Below are 19,436 nucleotides of genomic sequence, written 5' to 3' on the forward strand. Positions count from 1 at the left end.
ACCCTGTCCTCCAGCTCCTCCTGCTGCCTTCACGTTCTCCTCGTAATTTCCTAACTCCGATGTCGCAGCTCATGTGTATGTGACCGGATCATGGATGTATGATAATAAAAAAATGTTGTGCTGAGATGCATGTTGCTAAATTTAACTCACCATAGATAGAGAAATGTGTAACCAAATGTAAAACAAAAAAATGCTCATATTTCTACATATTTCTTATATTCTGATTTCTATTCTTATTTGTATTATTTGCTTATATTTCTCTACATATATTGTGTTATATAAAAATAAAAATAAAAATAAAAATAAAAATAAAAATAAAAATAAAATAAAAATAAATAAAATAAATAAAATAAATAAAATAAAAATTAAAATAAAATAATCGGCAGTTTATCCTAGAAAAATAAATAAACCTGAGGCTTTGGGGAGAATTTTATCTGTGAATTTGTACTCCTACTGTAAAATTAATTTTTTGTTTTAAAGATTGAACACAATATGTGACAGAGTATTTTCTCATCAATATAATGATCATATGATATACTCCTCTCCTCCAGGTGGATGCGCTGTAGGACCAACAATCACTGCTGGTTTCTGAAGATAAAACTAGAAACTAGTAAAGAATAAAGATGTTGTTGTTTGTTAAACAGTAGAAAGAGTGTAAAAAGAGACTGGGTCCCGCTGTTACTCAGGCTGCACTACAGCGTCTAATAATAAAACCGGCAGTTTGTCCTAAAAAATAATAAGAAAACCTGCATTTTATCCTAAAAAATAACAATAAAACCTGCATTTTATCCTAAAAAATAACAATAAAACCTGCAGTTTATCCTAAAAATAATGATAAAACCTGCAGTTTATCCTAAAAAATATAATAATAAAACCTGCAGTTTATCCTAAAAAATAACAATACAACCTGCAGTTTATCCTAAAAATAATGATAAAACCTGCAGGTTATCCTAAAAAATATAATAATAAATCCTGCAGTTTATCCTAAAAAATAATAAAACCTGTAGTTTATCCTAATAAATAACAAGAAAACCTGCAGTTTATCCTAAAAAATAATAATAAAACCTGCAGTTTATCCTAAAAATAACAATAAAACCTGCAGTGTATCCTAATAAAAAATAATAAAACCTGCAGTTTATCCAAATAAATAAGAATAATAAAACCTGCAGTTTATCCTAATAAAAAAACAATAAAGCCTGCAGTTTATCCTAAAAAGAAGAATATAATAAAACCTGCAGCTTATATTACAGTAACGTTTACTCAGAGTAACTGACCTACTTTTTAGTTTTACTTAAGTACATTTACTTTTATTTGAGTACAATATTCTCTTAGCCTACTATTTTCACCTCTGAAAAACATTAACATTTGCAATCAATTTGCAAAACACAACTATAGTCCTCCCCATAGAGTTAATAATAATAATACTAAACCATTTCCCTGGATGCAAACACACACACACCCACACATACATTGGTGTTGATGGTTTCTGTTGGATCGATGCTCTCATTGATTACTCATGTGAACTAATGTGTTCATTATTTATAGCCCTCAGAGGCAAATTTGTAGGAATTGTGTGTTGCAGTTCCTTCTGATTGCCAGTAGAGTTCACTGCAAATCAAGATTTATCTATAATATCTTAATCTAATCTTGTATATCACTGTATATCAATCCAAAGCAAATACTGTCCAATCCGTGGTGGTGCGGTGAGATGTGAGAAGAAGGTTGTTCATTTAATTCATTCTGACTACAGCTGACTGTTTGTATTAAGAGCTGAGCAACAAATAATAATCATATACTTGTGTACTCTACAATGACTTTATAATAACCTTATATGACATAATTCTATTTATATCTCTGTGATACCACTATAGCATTGTGGCCCCATAGCAATAGTATGTCTGTGGCATTGAACTGAGAAGGTATACAAAATAGATTATGGTATTTTATTTATACCAAGCATTTTTATGTATCTTACTTAATTGTTATTCTTTTAGGCACTTGTGCTAGAAATAGTACTTTTTATTTTATACACTTGTATTTTATACACATGAACTTGTAATTTTGTTGTATTTTTTGCGCAATCTCTGGCACAAGAATTTCCTTCGGGATTAATAAAGTTCTATCTTATCTTATTTTATCTTATCTTATCTTATCTTATCTTATCTCAGGGAACTGGTTGGTGACTTGCTTAATCATTTTCAGACCAGTTCTACATGTGTGAACTTTTAAATTATATTTTTGTAAGTACTGACATGCTAATTTAAATCCTCAAAATTAGACAATGTTAAAGCAGGTAAAATATCACTTTCATGAAACGATATAAATAATAAATATATTTCCTGTCCCCTGTCCATTGTGTAACCTATATGATCCACTTCATATTTAAATATTTGTTCATAATTATATCACAGATATGTAATATACCCCGCCCACAAGCCTTTAAATGGTCAATGGGAATGATTTCCGTACATGGACCTGGAGTTAGTCCCTTTAACCCTGCACACACACAGAGGGGACTGTGACTGTGGTGGGCTGTGCGTGACTCTACCTGGCTTCCTGCTCGCGCCCCATTGGCTGTCACTTCGGAGTGGGCGGGACACGACGCTGTGACTCATCTCTGAGTCACTGCACGACCTGTCTGTCACACACCAGCCTGCTGAGGCGTTCATGCACCGTGGGAATCATTTTATATTTTTAAATAAATATCCCTATGGGGAAGGGAAATACGTCACAGAATATCCCAAGCCTACCCAACAGGGAGATAGTATATTATACTATATGTGTAGTTAATTTAATATGTTTTATATTTAATTAAATTAAATTTATATTTAACATGTAAAAGTTAAATTAGCCCTCCTTTGCATTTTAAGCTAGGCTAATATTTCAACACGTTAACCTAAATGGTCGCTATCTTAAAAAATAATAATAAAACCTGCAGTTTATCCTAAAAAATAATGAAACCTGCAGTTTATCCAAAAAAATTCTTTATAAAACCTGTAGTTTATCCTAAAAATCTAATAATAAAACCTGCAGCTTATCCTAAAAATTCTTTATAAAATCTGTAGTTTATCCTAAAAATATATAATAAAACCTGCAGTTTATCCTAATAAATAACAATAAACCTGCAGTTTATCCTAAAAAATAACAGTAAAACTTGCAGTTTATCCTAAAAAATAATAAAACCTGCAGTTTATCCTAAAAATTCTTTATAAAACCTGTAGTTTATCCTAAAAATATATAATAAAACCTGCAGTTTATCCTAAAAAAATAATAAAACATGCAGTTTATCCTAACAACATAATAGTAAAACCTGCATCTAAATGGTCGCTAAACTACTCCAGAGATAAGGTAAACTGTAATTTATAATCGCATACAACATCTAAACTCTAAGGTGAGCTGAATTTTCCGAGGTAGGCTGATAACCACCTACAGACAGAGTAGTTTCTCATTATGTCCCATGGTACATAAACGGAACACCAGACTGGCTGTTCTTACATGACTTCGCACTGGACGCATTGAACTGTGACATTGGAGGCTGTAGCTACGTGGTCCATCAGTTTATTTTAGGTAAAATAGGATTTAAACATCTCAACAGTAGCAAGAGGAAGCTTTCGGCCGTAACAAAAAATCTCGAAAGCTTTTCTTTTAAATCTATTTTTCTACTTTAGCACCGTGCTGGACGGATCTGCCATAGAGGGTGAGTGTCTCAAACTGCATCTTAAACTCTTCTATTTTTGTATTGAAGTCTGGTGCTCTTTGGTTGTGGTTGTAAGTTTCTATACCTCTCTTATCTGTATGTTGATTTTTTGCTTCCGACATTTTCAAAAAAGTAGTTCTTGGTATGATAAACATATGATATGTACGGGTACAATGAATGGGCAGGTACTCTGAGTCAAAAGAGGAAAAAGCGCAGCGTGGAATTCCCGTTAGTATGACGCGTTGACAGTGTACCGCCAAACTCCACTGGAAAGATGCTTGTTTTTAGGATCTTGCTTATGCTTAAAGCTGATATACTATTAAACAATGATTTTAATATACTCTACATATTAAATTGAAGCTGCTCTTCAAATCGGCATACATTTGACACACAAATATGACTTATTATTATAATATCTTACATTTTGGAAATTACAAATATTGTCCAGAAACCCTCACAGTTTTTTTTTATCTGTTCAAAATGTACCTTAAAGGGAGATTTGTCAAGTATTTAATACTCTTATCAACGTGGAAGTGGACAAATATGCTTGCTTTATGCAAATGTATGTATATATTTATTATTGGAAGTCAATTAACAACACAAAACAATGACAAATATTGTCCAGAAACCCTCACAGGTACTGCATTTAGCATAAAAATATGCTGGCAAACTCAAGCCCAACAGGCATCAACAGCTGTCAGTGTGTCAGTGTGCTGTATTGATTATGTCTTGCCCCAAACTGCATGTGATTATCATAAAGTGGGCATGTCTGTAAAGGGGAGACTCGTGGGTACCCATAGAACCCATTTACATTCACATATCTTGAGGTCAGAGGTCAAGGGACCCCTTTGAAAATGGCCATGTTAGTGTGTGCTTTGATGCATGTTTGTAGTGTCATCAAGTTAAAAAATTGAAGCTGCTCTTCAAATCGGCATACATCTGACACACAAATATGACTTATTATTATTAGGTCTTTGGAAATTGTACCCCTTGTATTGACATTCTTCTTCAATTTGAAGAGAAAGTGCCGTAACGAACAGGGTGAATCAGTTATAAAAGTTGAAACTATATGAAAATGTGTTAAGTTCGGCACATTATTTGTATGCCGCATTTCGTAAAGGTTTGATATATTTTATTTTATGATGCATTTCCCATAATGCAAGATCAATAACTTGCTAGATTTTGCAGGTTTGAAGAGGTTTTCACAAGAGTGACAACATAACTTGTCTGTGTTTGGATGTACTGGCCATGGCATAGGAAAGCAGTGCACATTGTCCGCTGTTGTGCTGCTGCTGCTGCTGCTGCTGCTGCTGCTGCTGCTGCCTGCATTATATAACCAGCTGTCTTTAAGCTCACACACACCATCACTGACTGACTGATCTGCTGCTGCTCCAGTGCAGCACAGCCTTCCCTACTTGGGCCTGATCCACAGTGGCTGTAATAAGGCTGTAGTAGTGGGTGTGAGTGTGCGCGTGCTTTGATGCATGCTTGTAGTGTCATCGAGTTCAAACTGTATCTGGGAAACATTGTGGGATGAGAAGTGTATTTCAAATTATAATTAGGCTATTATTATTGTTAGTATAGTAGTTAATTCTCACGTGAAGCTTAGACACTCATGTTTCCACAAGCACCCAAACAGCACACATAACACAAGTAGGCCTATGTTGTAATGCTATTGCAATGTTTCTATTGTGGTTTAATAGTGTTGTCATTAGGGCTGTCAGAGTAAACAATGATAATAACGCATTAACTCATTAAAGCATTTAACTCCACTAATTCCTTTTACGCATTAACCAAACTTGCGATTTTACGATCGTAGCTGACTCAGTTTTAAAGCTAGAGTGAATATACTCGCATCATATGAAACTAGAAAACCTAAGGAATACATTGGTACCAACATACTAGTTACTACTAGTTGTGTAGTAGTTGCGAAGGAGGCTAAATAACGCTCCAAACTTACGCTAAATTATGGTGAGGAAAAACTGGCATGGCCATTTTCAAAGGGGTCCCTTGACCTCTGACCTCTAAATATGTGAATGAAAATGTGTTCTATGGGTACCACAAGTCTCCCCTTTACAGACATGCCCACTTTATGATAATCACATGCAGTTTGGGGTAAGTCATAGTGAAGTCAGCACACTGACACACTGACAGCTGTTGTTGTCTGTTGGGCTGCAGTTTGCTATGTTATCATTTGAGCATATTTGTTATGCTAAATGCAGTACCTGTGAGGGTTTCTGGACAGTATTTGTCATTGTTTTGTGTTGTTAATTGATTTTCAATAATAGATATATACATACATTTGCATAAAGCAAGCATATTTGCCTGCTCCCATGTTGATAAGAGTATTAAATCAGATTAGCAAAGATTAGCCAAGAGAACTATGAAATAAATGCAAAGTTGTGTAGCAGAACTTTGTTTTTTTCTTCTTTCCTACCACCTTCAGGGGATGAAACTACAGAACTATAAAGTAGTTAATTAGCACCACCTCAACCAGCTACAACAATAAACTACTACATGATAATAATGTCAGAGACATTTTTCTGCATAATGAGTACTTTCGCTACTTAGGTACATTTTTAATGTTTTTCCCCGTAGTGGAGTGTTTTTATTACTCAAATACGTCTGAATGTTGGGCCGGCCCAGCCCGGCCTGGAGGAATCGGCTGCCGTCAAATGACTACAGAGGCTGCCGGAACTTTATCAACGGGATTACACAAGCAACCAGGCTTCTAATTTAGCAGCTAATCCAGATTAAGGTGCCGTGGTCGGTCTGTGTTGCCAGTCTGGGGCTCAGACACTGCGGCCCGTCTGGCAGACAGAATCAGCAGCCGTCCAGCGTTCACTGTCTCTGTCTGAACACAGAGATGATGCATTCTGGACCCTGGACTAAGATCAGGTCCTTACAGTACATCTGAAATCTTTTTTGTTCACATGAACAGAGTAAACCTGACTGATGCTTGTCCACATTTTATACTGGTCTGAAACTGGTTCACCAAATGTCTTTGAGGGAATGTTGGATTCTTTTTCATGATTTCCAGATAGAAGTCTTGTGTTTTTTATCAAATCTGGACTCAGTTTGGAATGAAATTGGCAAGTGCGTCCCCTGCCAATCTGAACTGTTGATCCACAAGACAGAGCAGCTGTTGGGTGAGCTGGTTCTCACCTAACCAAATGAACTGAACCACTCCACAAATGAGCTGTGACTGCAAGTCGAAATCTTAATGAAACGCCTTAATAAGCACCTGACCGTCTCATAATAAGGTGTACTTGCGGCTGCAGACAGACGGTGCTTAGAGAGAGGCTGTGCTCCAGACGCGTGTCTGCACAAAATGTCCTTGAACAGGACACTACTCAAACTCTCATTTTAAGTTGCTCTGAATGACCTCCACTAATATCCACTGCATTCTTAACATGCAAATATGTCATAATATCATCTCCTGTGGTGAAAAATGTGTATTTATGTGTTATACATATGGATATATACCAACTAGGGCTGTCAATCGATTAAAATATTTAATCACAATTAATCGCCTGATTGTCCATGATCAATCACGATTAATCGCACATTTTTTATCTGTTCAAAATGTCCCTTAAAGGGAGATTTGTCAAGTATTTAATACTCTTATCAACGTGGGAGTGGACAAATATGCTTGCTTTATGCAAATGTATGTATATATTTATTATTGTAAATCAATTAACAACACAAAGCAATGACAAATATTGTCCAGAAACCCTCACAGGTACTGCATTTAGCATAAAACAATATGCTCAAATCATAACATGGCAAACTGCAGCCCAACAGGCAACAACAGCTGTCAGTGTGTCAGTGTGCTGACTTGACTATGACTTGCCCCAAACTGCATGTGATTATCATAAAGTGGGCATGTCTGTAAAGGGGAGACTTGTGGGTACCCATGGAACACATTTTCATTCACATATCTGGAAGTCAGAGGTCAAGGGACCCCTTTGGAAATGGCCATGCCAGTTTTTCCTCGCCAAAAGTTAGTGCAAGTTTGGAGCGTTATTTAACCTCCTTTGCGACAAGCTAGTACGACATGGTTGGTTTCATATGATGCCAGTATCTTCACTCTAGCTTTAAAGCTGACCCCGCTACAACCTTCGAAAGATTCATTACGTTAATGCATTAAAGAAATTAGTGGCTTTAAAACAAATTTGCATTAACGCGTTATCGCGTTAACTTTGACAGCCCTAATACCAATTTAAGAAGAGCACTCTGTGTAAGATCAGGGACAGGTGTTTTATTTCCCCCTGAGTTTGAAACCACTAACTGCTGGTTAGTGCTTCTGTTTTTTTCTGACCTTCGCCTTTTAATGCATTTGGCATTCAGTATGGAGAATCTGACAGAGAGACTGAAAGAGAGACAGAGAGAGAGAGAGAGGGAGGGAGGGAGAGCTCTGTGAACTATAAATAGACAGTGGGAGAGTGGATGTGATGATAGCATCACCACACAATAATCCCTCTCCACTGCACTAGCCCTAACAGTGAACAGGTATCCCCTATAAGCGGGGTTATCTGGTGAACCTGAGCCTCTGACCCTCTGCTCAGGCTCTCTGTGTGTAGATGCTGTATTAATCTTGTTAATATGAGACCTGTGGGGACAGGAGCATGCTTCACTTCAGGCATGAACAGTCTAAGTTCAGAATAATCCTTTTAAATTTGTCGTGCACAGGGGCTTTCTGGTCAGTCAGGCAGCGATGTTGTGGGCTTTAACTGCCATTTGTTGAATGTTGTGCTGGACCCTCACTGTGGCTCCCATCAGCTCTCACTCAGCTGCAAAATATTGACTATCATCAGTTTCAGCCCGCAGATATATTGCTCTTGACTAGAAAAATGTGTGTTGCCAATGAAGTTCATATTTTTGTAGGATTACAGTAGCATTTGCACCTCATCAGTGGTGCTTATTTAAGGGGAGATGAAGGTGCATCGTTGTTAATCCACCATCACAATATAGGCGATCTATTGTGTGTATGATTATGTGTGTGTGTGTGGCAGCTCTATATTCTCAGTGTCTTTACTTTGAGTGTTCAACATCACCCGCACCCCTTCAGGCACTGACCTCCTTTTCATTGCACACACAAGCAGCACCTTTTCTTTCTTTCTCATGTAGCGATTGTGTGTGTTTGTGTCATCTTATCCAACTTAAAACTCTGAGGCTTTTTACAAACAAATGTTTAGATATTTGATATTTTATGTGTGGATGTGCTCTGTAAACCTGTAGTGTACCATGTGTATTTTAAAAAATATATATTTCAGAATACTTAGAATAAGGCATGGAAGTTCATTCTTGACCTTGGAACAAAAAAATTAAACTCAAGGTCCACATATTAACTTTTTCCAGGGCTTTCAATCACGTCACATTCTCTTAATCAGCGGATGGAGTTTGCTCAGTTGTGAAGTCATATTCAGGACTTCTCATCTGTGTTGGTTTAAAAAGTTACAGTGATATGGTTGAAAGCTCTGAAAAAAGCTAGTAAATGGATCTTGAGTTGGTATTGTTTTTTTACATTATTAGAATTGTTTTAGTTTTTGATTATAAAACGCTTGTAACACTGTTGATAACAGCCCAAAAACTTAATTGTTATTTTATATTTTTTTATTTAACCATTCATTTAGATTTTTTATTTTAATTCTTAAAATCACATACATTTTCCAATAAGCAACAGTGTTATAGGTATGGAGGACGGAACCTGCCAAAATAAAAAAATTAAAAAATAATTTTACTTGATAAATAAATGTCATTAAATATAGCAAAAATATAAAAAAATAAATGTAGCAATTAATTAATTGATTAAATGTGACATAAATTTATATTTCTGTTTTTAATTTGCTTCTTTATTTATTTATTTATTTTCATATTAATTCTTCTATTTATTTACTCTACTGTTTAATTTTCCCATTTATTTATTTATTTATTTATTTTTGTATTTATTTTTAAATGCATGTACTTATTTATGTATTCATGCATTTATTTATTTATTTAAGCACATTTTTTTTTTATTGGAGGCAACCTGGCCTCATAATACAATCAAGTTTGATTACAACATTAGACATGTTGTTTTCGGCGGTACTTACAGTATGTTTATGATGTGCACAATGCACTTAGTATCTAATGACTGTGGAGGTATTGTGCTGCGTCCAGGGATCCAGAGGAGACAAGACTAAGTATAGATCTGAGGTACATATAGTGAACATGCAGAACACACACACACATGAACAGGGGGATCGGATGTCAGAAGAGCAGCGTTTGCAGAGCGGGCCTCTTAACGAGAGCCAAAAGAACAAAGTGTTAATAATAGATAAGCCTGCATTCACATAGATAGATAGATAGATAGATAGATAGATAACTGAGCTTTGTTCATGACAACTAACACTGAAAACATGAAATTACACATTAAACATCTAGTTTACATGTATTTTTAATTTTCAGATTTGAACACAGTCTAAATGAATTGTTAAGGTGGCCACTTTTGTTGAGAAAATTACATCCTCTGTGCACTTGTGCATAAATTAAGTCCCAAAAACACACGCAAATGTTGAGTTGTTGGGGTGTTATCATGTTACCTCCCTCAGCTCAGTGACTCATTGCTCCACTACCTGTATAGTAGTCCACGTTACATCATGTCCTCTGTTGGAATACCCCCTCCCACACACTCTTCCTCCCCGCTGTAAATGTGACACGCTATTCACACATAATGTTGTAGTCGACTCACAGAACAAAAGCAGCATTATACATTACAATCATCATGCTGGATAAATACCAGGGTGTTTCTTCTGCTTCAAGTGTCCTGTATGATATATTCATTTTAAGTACGAGGAGTCAGAATTTGTTTTTTGATCATATCTATTGAACGCAGCACCCAGTAACTCAAAGGATGTTGAGTGAGAAAAAATCAAAAAGTAATGGTCAAAAGTATTGTACAAAACGCTTCATAGTTAAATTCGAACCATCAATCTGATCTGATTTCAAAGAACAAGAATGAAGCTGTGTAGTCCCAAAGATCAACGGTACTGCAGCCTTTTGGTTTACCTACTTTTTAGCAGTTTGAATGCTTTGTAATATTGCTGCTGATCCAGGAAGGAGAGAAGGAGAGTCATAGTAGCAGCTCTGTGATGCTGTATTTGGGGAGCGTTCACACCAGCCTTGTTAAGTCCGGTTGAACCAAACCCTGGAGCGTTTACCCCCTTGGTGCGTTCTCTGGGGCGGTTCATTTCTGGTGTAAACACCATTCGATCCTATCACAGGAAGCATACCATTTATGTGTCATTTCTAGGGCTGTGTATTGGTACGAATCTGGCGATACGATACATATCATGATACAGGGTTCATTTTTCGTCTGAAATTGTCGCACGTTTAAAAATGAATGTGACTTCACGTTGTGACTCCGATTTTCTAGGTTTTTTCGCATCTCTCAACAGGCAAAAAAAGCGTTATTTGAGCCACCGTCCGTGCAAACGCCATCATCCAAAAGGGCATCCGATAAACATGAAAAAATACAGAGTACAGAGATGCAGAATATAAAGATAGATCGTGGCAGGTGATTGCAGAAAAGCTTGGAATCGAGGATGGTTGCAAAACAAAGGATATAGTGATTGTGCTCTAGGCAGCTAAACGATAGCTTCTTGCTGATGTCATTCAATAGCCCCTTTTGGGACGAGCGCTATCCATTGCTTCGCATTGAACAGAATATAAAATGCATCAGACTCAGTGTGTAACGTAAAAAATATGGCATTGTTGTGCTAAGACCTTTAGAGTGACAATGTTACTAAGATTTAGCAGCATGATGTTCACCATGCTCATTAACTTAGTTAAGCGTGTTAGCATGTTAACATTTTCTAATTATTAGTAACACAAAGTACAGCTGATTCATTAGTTGTGCAGAGAATATTTACGAGTCAGCACCTAAATGTTTTCTGAGGACTTTTTACTTTTCTTGCAAAGTAACATTATGTTTGTTGAGTTACGGCTTGTCCAGACCGGCCGCGTGAGCAGCGCGTGGCAGCACCTCTCTGAAGTACACGCTGTGCACAAGTGTCTTTAGGACATGTTGTTCTCATTCAATCCCTTTCTGCAGAGCTGTGTAACAAGTTATTATCTGAACTGTTTACTGAGATATTGAGAGTGTATTGCTTGGTTAAATAGCACATACTGAAATATATGTCAAAGTGTGTACAATATGCCTATTCAGGACAGTCTGTACTCCCACCAGCTTGTACAGTATTCCATACACTATGGTGTGCTGTCACTAACTCAGTATTGCATTAAGGGGACTATATAGTGCCCAAACTGAAGAAATTCAGCCATGGCAAATGTTCAATGAGAGAGGGAGTGTTAACAGGCCAGCCTGATATTGGGACATTTGGCTTGCAGCCGCTGTATGATTATGGCCTAATGATTATATACTTTGTTATACAGTGCTGCGTCAGCTTGGCAGCCGCTCAAGTGGCTGATATCTGTGTCAATGGTACAGAGTGGCATTCTGGGAGATTACTGTTTGGGTCTCTGACTCAATGATGATGTGTGTAACACCATAATTTGGACGTTGTGCGTGGAAGCACGTCGTGTGCTTCGGGCGACACGTGTTGCACACAGCTGGTCATGCATGCACACAACTGCTAAACAGAATTTGTTTTATTTTTTTCACCTGTCCACTTGTCATCCGATCACTCAGGACGCAGGTTAATATCAGGTCTGAACGGGTCCTGGATGTGTGTGTGTGGCTAGCTGAGGCCAGTTCTCATGACTCCTGGCTGGCTTGTTCTGCAGCGGATCTTTCTGTTCAATAATTAATGTGGAGGACACCGAACACATCCCTCTGCCGTATAAGGACTGTGTGTGTGTGTGTGTGTGTGTGTGTGGTCAGGTGGTTGTGTTTATTCTGGCTGGTATTGTGTTTCTTTGTGTTTACTGGGACTGCTGGGACAGTTTACAGGGCCAGACTGGGCTGCCTCTGAGGGATTTGGTTAAGACTGTTGTAGACCAGACTGGGACATACTGTTTTGGACCAGACAGCGTTGGTTTAGCTTTGAACCAAACCAAACTGGACTATGCCAGAGTAGCCTGAGCTCAGGTGGACTGGACTTGGCTCGACTGGAAGTAGATTGATGTTTGAGCAGCGTGTTTAGACAGGATCGGGCCAGATGAGTCTGGACTCGATTCAGTTCAGATCATTTTCCCCTCGTTTTCCATCCTATTTGCTGTTATGTTCCTGATTCAAGCCTGCAGAAGCTGCTCACATTCTCAGGTTTTCCACGTCGTGTTGTTCCCAGAAAACCCCATTTCACTTTCCCTCTATTTGTTTGTTTGAGCAGTTTCAGGCTGAAAAATATTTGGAAGAAAAGCATTTTTCTTACAGGTTTGGTTTGGCTCACATTCACCGCGCTGAAGGAGAAAGTTAAACTAAATATTTAGTAGTCCGCTTTGTTTTTTTGCCCTCCAGTCATTGCCCTGCTCTGACTGCTTTCCCTCTGATTTTTATAAAGATGAATTTGATTTCGTTGCACAATAGCTGCTCCACTTCAGTCCCTCTGCTACAGCTGTCCCCTAAAACCAGCTGCTGTGGATCTCTGTGTTCGTGTGCTCACGTCTCGGACATTACAGCTACTAATGAAGAAAAGGAAATAGAGACGACGAAATGTAGAATCAATGAGAATATAGCGGCGTGCATTGACATCTATGTATGATAAAACTGTCTAAATGTGCTCTGTAACACGTATTGACTTTTTCAATTTGTACAGGATGTGCAGATTCACACGCTGTCTGGGTAAAAGAGATAATTATGATGATGATGATGATGATGATGATGAAAGGAAGGTCGTGCACAGGAGCATGAGCAGGACATTTTGTGTATTTCTTTTAGTCTGCTCAGTTTCCATAAAACCACCTGTTATCACGTGACCAAAGTTACATATTGAGGTCGCTGATCTACTGTATCTCCATGACAACCGAGCAAACTCCATCCACTGAGGAAGACTAAAAGAGCTCTGGAAAGAGCTAGTAAGTGGACTTTGAGCTGTTTGCCTGCTTTTGGACTATATCCAGCCCCTACGTGTGGAACTTCTGTCATATGATAACAGGTGTTTGTTTTTGGGGGGTCTCTTGTTCAAAGATGGTCTCTGGAGTCAGATCTTTCGACCAACCACTGACTCTTGGTTGATGAACTTTGACCCCTTCCCAGTCAATGCTGTGACTGGTTTTGGTCTGGGGTCCACTTGTGATATACAGATCTTCTGACAGTATACAACCACATATGGGAGTCTCACTGAAATACTCAGACTTTGTTGAAAATATTACCTGTATTATCATCATATGCCAAGCTAACAAGGATGAATGTGATTATGTGTACAGTGAAAAAACTTATAATTTAGTGTGCAGTTCCTCTTAAACCACTTAAAGGCAGGGCGGGCGATCTTGAGAAACTAGCAAGAGTACACTAGATTTTTAAAATGATCCAATTGAAAACCAGAGCCCAGTGTTGCCAACTCTTTTCCAGTGAAAGTAGCTAGCGGGACTAGCTCCAAAAGTCACTAAATCTAGCGAGAAAGTTGCCAAGTTGGCAACACTGACAGTCCGACACTTCAGGCCTCCCTCCAAAGCCACTCCCCCACTATTATCATGATGAACGTAAACAACGAACACGGCTATTGTTAGTACTCACAGCTGTGAAGCTAGCAGCTTGTGGAAGACTCGCAATTCGCAATGAGTGCTCGAGCAGAGTGTTCACAGACAGGTAGACAGAATGATTGGACAGGTTTATTACAGTCCTGCGACAGCAACAGGTACCAGATTTTTTTTTTGTGAAAGAATTTTATTTATTGATTGCTGTGAGGATGTAATGACAATATCAACTTATATAACTTTTCCAACTCTACCTTTAAGATGACAGCGGTGCATCGCAAAATGAAGTTCAGTCATCTGTTCGATCACTGGAGGCCTGAAGGCTCCAGATTCACTAAGTAGCATTTAGTTTATGATAAGTTAATTAACAGCAGATGTGTTTAATTCAGTATGCACCACTAAAGCACTTTATAATCGGAAACTACAGAGTCTTTAAAGCAACACCTGCGTTACATAATCCTGATGACCCTGTTTTAAAGGTTTCAATCCTTAAGATCCTTAAGACTGGTGGTATTAGCAAATGTGGTTTAATACTACAAGTCCCAGAATACTAGGGGCAGCAAAACTATATACAAACTATTGGCGTTGTAATAAAGAAGTCAGGTAGTAATTGGCCTTTTTCCATAATTCAGATTTTATGCTGCACACGGCACAAATCTGCGAACAGCAAAAGTGAAATTAGTCGGTTGCGTTGCTGAGAAGTTGGAGATGTGCAGCGTATCGCCTTCATCTCTTCGTCTAACAGCTCACTGTGTACGTGTAGCTTAATAACGTAACAAACGTAGTCATTTTAAGCCAAACCATGATGTTTTTTTAACTAAACCTAACCAAGTAGTTTTGTTTTGTTTTGTTTCAATTTACAACGTTAACCACGTGTTTGAAACTGTTTGAAACTGCGACCGTTTTCTGGGAGAAAATTGAAGATGCAGTTTAGTTGTACGGGAGCATAATTTAGTAGGAGACATGGTTGAGTGGTCAGAAGACTTCATCACAAAATAACTCCTGGAATGCACTGACCATCACACACTGATGATCTATAACAGAGGATCTCAGGGGGGAGTTTAAGTGCACATACATACCCTCCAGGTTTCCTGAGCTGTGGTTTTCTGCGGGCTACTTAGAGACTCTAAAACAACAATAGAGCTCTGTTTTGGTGCTCAGTTTTTATGTATGAACGTGCACCACAAACACAAACGGTTCATTTACTCCCTGCTTTGTGTCCACTTCTTTTTTTGGATCAACACATCTGTGTTTTTCCCCAAATATGTTTTTTTTTTTTCGTGCGGAACAGAGTGTGGACAAAGGACTGGGTGTCTGGAGAGGGTGCTGGGGAGGGGAGAAGGGGACCATGGGTGATGGGTGGGGGACTGGAGGAAGGGATGATGGGTGGGAGTCTGCAGGGGACGGCTGGCTGGCTGGCTGTTTATGGATGTGAGTTTGGGGGGGCAAAGGTGGGGGTCCATGTGTGTGTGTGTGTGTGTGTGTGTGTGTGTGTGTGTGTGTGTGTGTGTGTGTGTGTGTGTGCATTCATCTGCATATCTGTCTGCATGTGTCTAAGAACATGCATATACTCATCTGCAAGTGAACCCGTCTGTGTGTGTGTGTGTTCATCGCCTGCCTGTTCGTAGGCTTGTGTGTGTGTGTGTGTGTGTGTGTGTTCTTTTGTTTTGCTCTGGGTTGCTGGGTGATGGGACCAGCTGGGAGGGCTGAAGCCATTCACTTCCCTTCTGCTACCCTGAAGGCAGCCAGCAGGGAGGGAGGGAGGGAGGGAGCGAGGGAGCGAGGGGGTCGAAAGAATGAAATAGAGGAGAAAAACGAGGCAGAGGTGGAGGGGTGGGGAGGTGTGGGGGGTGTTTATACCTTATTGCAGAGATAGAGAGAGAGAGCGACTGCAATCAGATGAAACAGAAAGAGAGTGACAGCGAACGCAGAGCGGAGAGGAAGTTTTTGAACGCAGCTCGGAGTGAATGAAGAGATTCATGAAGGAAAGCGAGGGGGCTGGGGGGTGGAGGGAGGGAAAGTGTGTGTCGGTCTGAATCGTGATAGAGCAACGGCGCTGACTCAGCCAGTCTGGTCTGGCGTGGGAGGGCAGCAGCAGGGGAAGAAGTAATAGATTACTGTGCATGGATTACTGTAATCAGATTTCTGGCTGATCAAACAACACAAGTGTTGTCACTGACATGAGAAGAACATATTTCAAGAGTCATAAATGCTTCTGTTAATTAGGGCTGAACGTTTTTGAAGAACTATCTAATTATTTTGACTGATATTGCTATTGTGATATGATTGGCGATATAAGAGGGAATGATTATTTTTACATCATTATTCCCATTTTCATTGAAAAACATAATTATTATGGTGTGATTTTTGTGACGATCCGTGTTAAACAAAGTTAAACAAAACAATTAAACAAATGTTTTCTTAAGTAATCCTGCAATTTGAAAATTGCAGAAGGCCATATTGCGATTTTGATCAAATTTTTAATTAATTATGCAGCCCTGCTGTTGACTCAGACATCCTCGCTGCAATGTAAGAACTGTGTTTTCAAGTGTATCCACTTTGGGGAATGTTTTCTGAAAATATAAATCTTTGGATGTGGAAGGCCAAAGGAGATAAAAAAGTGCATTTTCAAATTCATCTTTAAAATGTGGACGTCCTAACACAGCGACATCTTAGATTAGAGATGTTGTTGGATGAGAAATCTTATTTAAATCGGGGTCTGGTGTGTTTTGGTCCAATGTGGTTCTGTTTGGGGGACGTGAAAGGGTCCTCTATCTTCCACTCCAAGCTGACCTCTGATGATTTTTTGAAAGCGGTCACGCTGGCATGAGTGAGTCCACGAGGCCGAAGCATTGTGTATTCTGGGTTGTCCATCCCTACGTCTGTACGTACGTATACATCCGTCCCATTCTCGTGAACCCGACATCTCAGAAACGCCTGCGGGGAATGTCTTCAAATTTGGCACAAACGTCCACTTGGACTCAAGGATGAACTGATTAGATATTAGTGATCAAAGGTCAAGGTCACTGTGACTTTACAACACGTTTATGGCCATAACTCAAGAATTCATATGTTAATTAATACCATTTTACACAAAAGTCTTACAGGATATAACCATTAAGTGATGACATTTTGGACAGACATGGATGTGAACTGCAACTTTCAGTCTATCATACTGTTTTCTGGTCTATCATTTCTTACTTCTAGCACATTGTTCTGACTATATCCCCGATAAAAACAGAACAAAAAGCAACACCAGGGGGGGGGGAAGAATAGCTCTCCGTGGATGTTGTGGCTGGAGGGGTTAGTAAAACGACGCTACCAGAGGGCTTAAAAAACAGAGAAAAGAAAGATGGATAACCAGCTAAAGTGTAGTCGCTGGCTGCTCGTCTCTGAAGCCGAACCGCTGTGGCTGCTTCCTTGTGCCGTGACTTGTGAGTCGGCTCGCTTTCTCTCGAAGATTAATGACCTTCCTGTTTTCAGCTCCAGTATCTCCCTCCACAGAGTTTTCACTGCAGTTCAGTTTCACTTGAAGTGCACTTTTAAAAAACGCTGCAGAATTTATTGTTAGAGGCAAGACAGCGAAAGATATGCGGGAGGGAAGAATGCACACACACACATGTAATGAGTACACCATCTATTATTACTCTCTCTACTGCTATGACTGTCACCTTTACTGCTAATAACACCATCACTTCCAGTATTACAACCACTACTACTTCCTCCACTACAACAGCCTCCACTCCAATTCCCGACTGCTCAGAATGGAGCTAACTTGTGACCAAAACTGCAAAAAAAAATTGTGGTGAACTGAATGCGTATTTGTTGAGTTTTCCCCCAGTGGACAGAGGTATCTGTGTCCCAACTACTGCTGGACTATTGGTGAGTTGTCCTGCTGGAATGTGTCACGCTCACCAGTTTGCTATGGATGGACACACACATTAAAGGGTTAGTCCAAACCTTTTCACATCGCCTCGAGCCAAAAAGCTATTAAAACATACAACAGAGTACTGTACTGTATGTCTAAGGTGGTTATTATCTCGTAATGACTGGTTTAACTGATTTGCATGTACTCAACTTTATTTATTTTTTTACAGTGGCTGCTTTCAAGTCAAATAATTAACCATCTAATATGATTTTGGATGCCTTGCCTCTTGCTTGTTTTTTGACATGTTACACTCTGTCAGTGAGTAGAGAGGGAAACGGCTCATCTCAGAAGTTATGAAACAAGGAAAACAGCAAAGAGGACTCACATGAAAGAGAGACAGAGCAAGAGAGAGACAGACAGAGAACAACAACTTCTTTTCCTGTAAGTCACCTGACACTGGAGGCGTCACACAGCCATAAGTAAACACACCTCCCTCCTGCCCCCTCTCTCTCTCTCTCTCTGTCTCTCTCTCTCTCTTTTAGTATCTTTCTGTCTATAGGTCACCCATGATCTTAGTCCAGGCACAAGCCCTCTTTTTTGCAAGATGAAAAGTTTTGTTTGGAGCGTCCTAACTAGTTTCTACTGGTCTATAAATAGAAAACTATTTCCCTTAGTTCTTCAGTCTATTCACAGGAGAAGGAGGAAAATAATGATTTTTTTTTTAATATTATGGCAAATCAAAAGGTTTTTTGGATCAAAGCCTGAAGCAGCGGTGGTTGCTGATAATATTTTGAGTCCAGTTATCTCAAGATTCATTATCTCATGTTCTTGAAATAAACAGTTTTCTTGAAATCACAACTTAATTGTCAAATTTTGTTAGTTTAGTTTAGTCAAATATAATAGGAATGACTCAAAAATGAAACCAGCCTGGATGGATGATGATGATGTGCAGTATCCTGAGATAATGAAACATTTAAATCCTGATCATCTTGAGTCAACAATTTGTAATACTGTATGTTGAGACAACTAGTATGTAATCTTGACATACATGTAATGACATAACTGACATCCCGGTTGCACGAAAAGGCGTGTTAATGACATGATAATGCACGAGGCAAAAGCGTGTCATGAGAACGCTATTCTTGCTTTAGGTGTGTCATTTTCACGCCACGTAGTCCGTACTGTAGTGACGTAGAATAAAAGGGGAGAAAGGACATTAATGGCGGGTAGAAG

At 38.9% G+C, this 19,436-nt stretch overlaps 1 protein-coding gene across 1 annotated transcript in view; it reads left to right on the forward strand.

Annotated features, from left to right (window-relative positions):
* Positions 1-3,475: 3,475 nt before the first annotated feature.
* Positions 3,476-19,436, forward strand: part of sertad2b (SERTA domain containing 2b) — a 43,209-nt gene continuing 27,248 nt past the window's right edge. The window contains exon 1 of the mRNA XM_074646942.1: positions 3,476-3,697. The gene's annotated coding sequence lies outside the window, so the exon portion shown is untranslated. The remainder of the gene's footprint in view (positions 3,698-19,436) is intronic.

Source organism: Sebastes fasciatus, chromosome 9, assembly GCF_043250625.1.
Source record: "Sebastes fasciatus isolate fSebFas1 chromosome 9, fSebFas1.pri, whole genome shotgun sequence".
NCBI classification, from domain to species: domain Eukaryota; kingdom Metazoa; phylum Chordata; class Actinopteri; order Perciformes; family Sebastidae; genus Sebastes; species Sebastes fasciatus.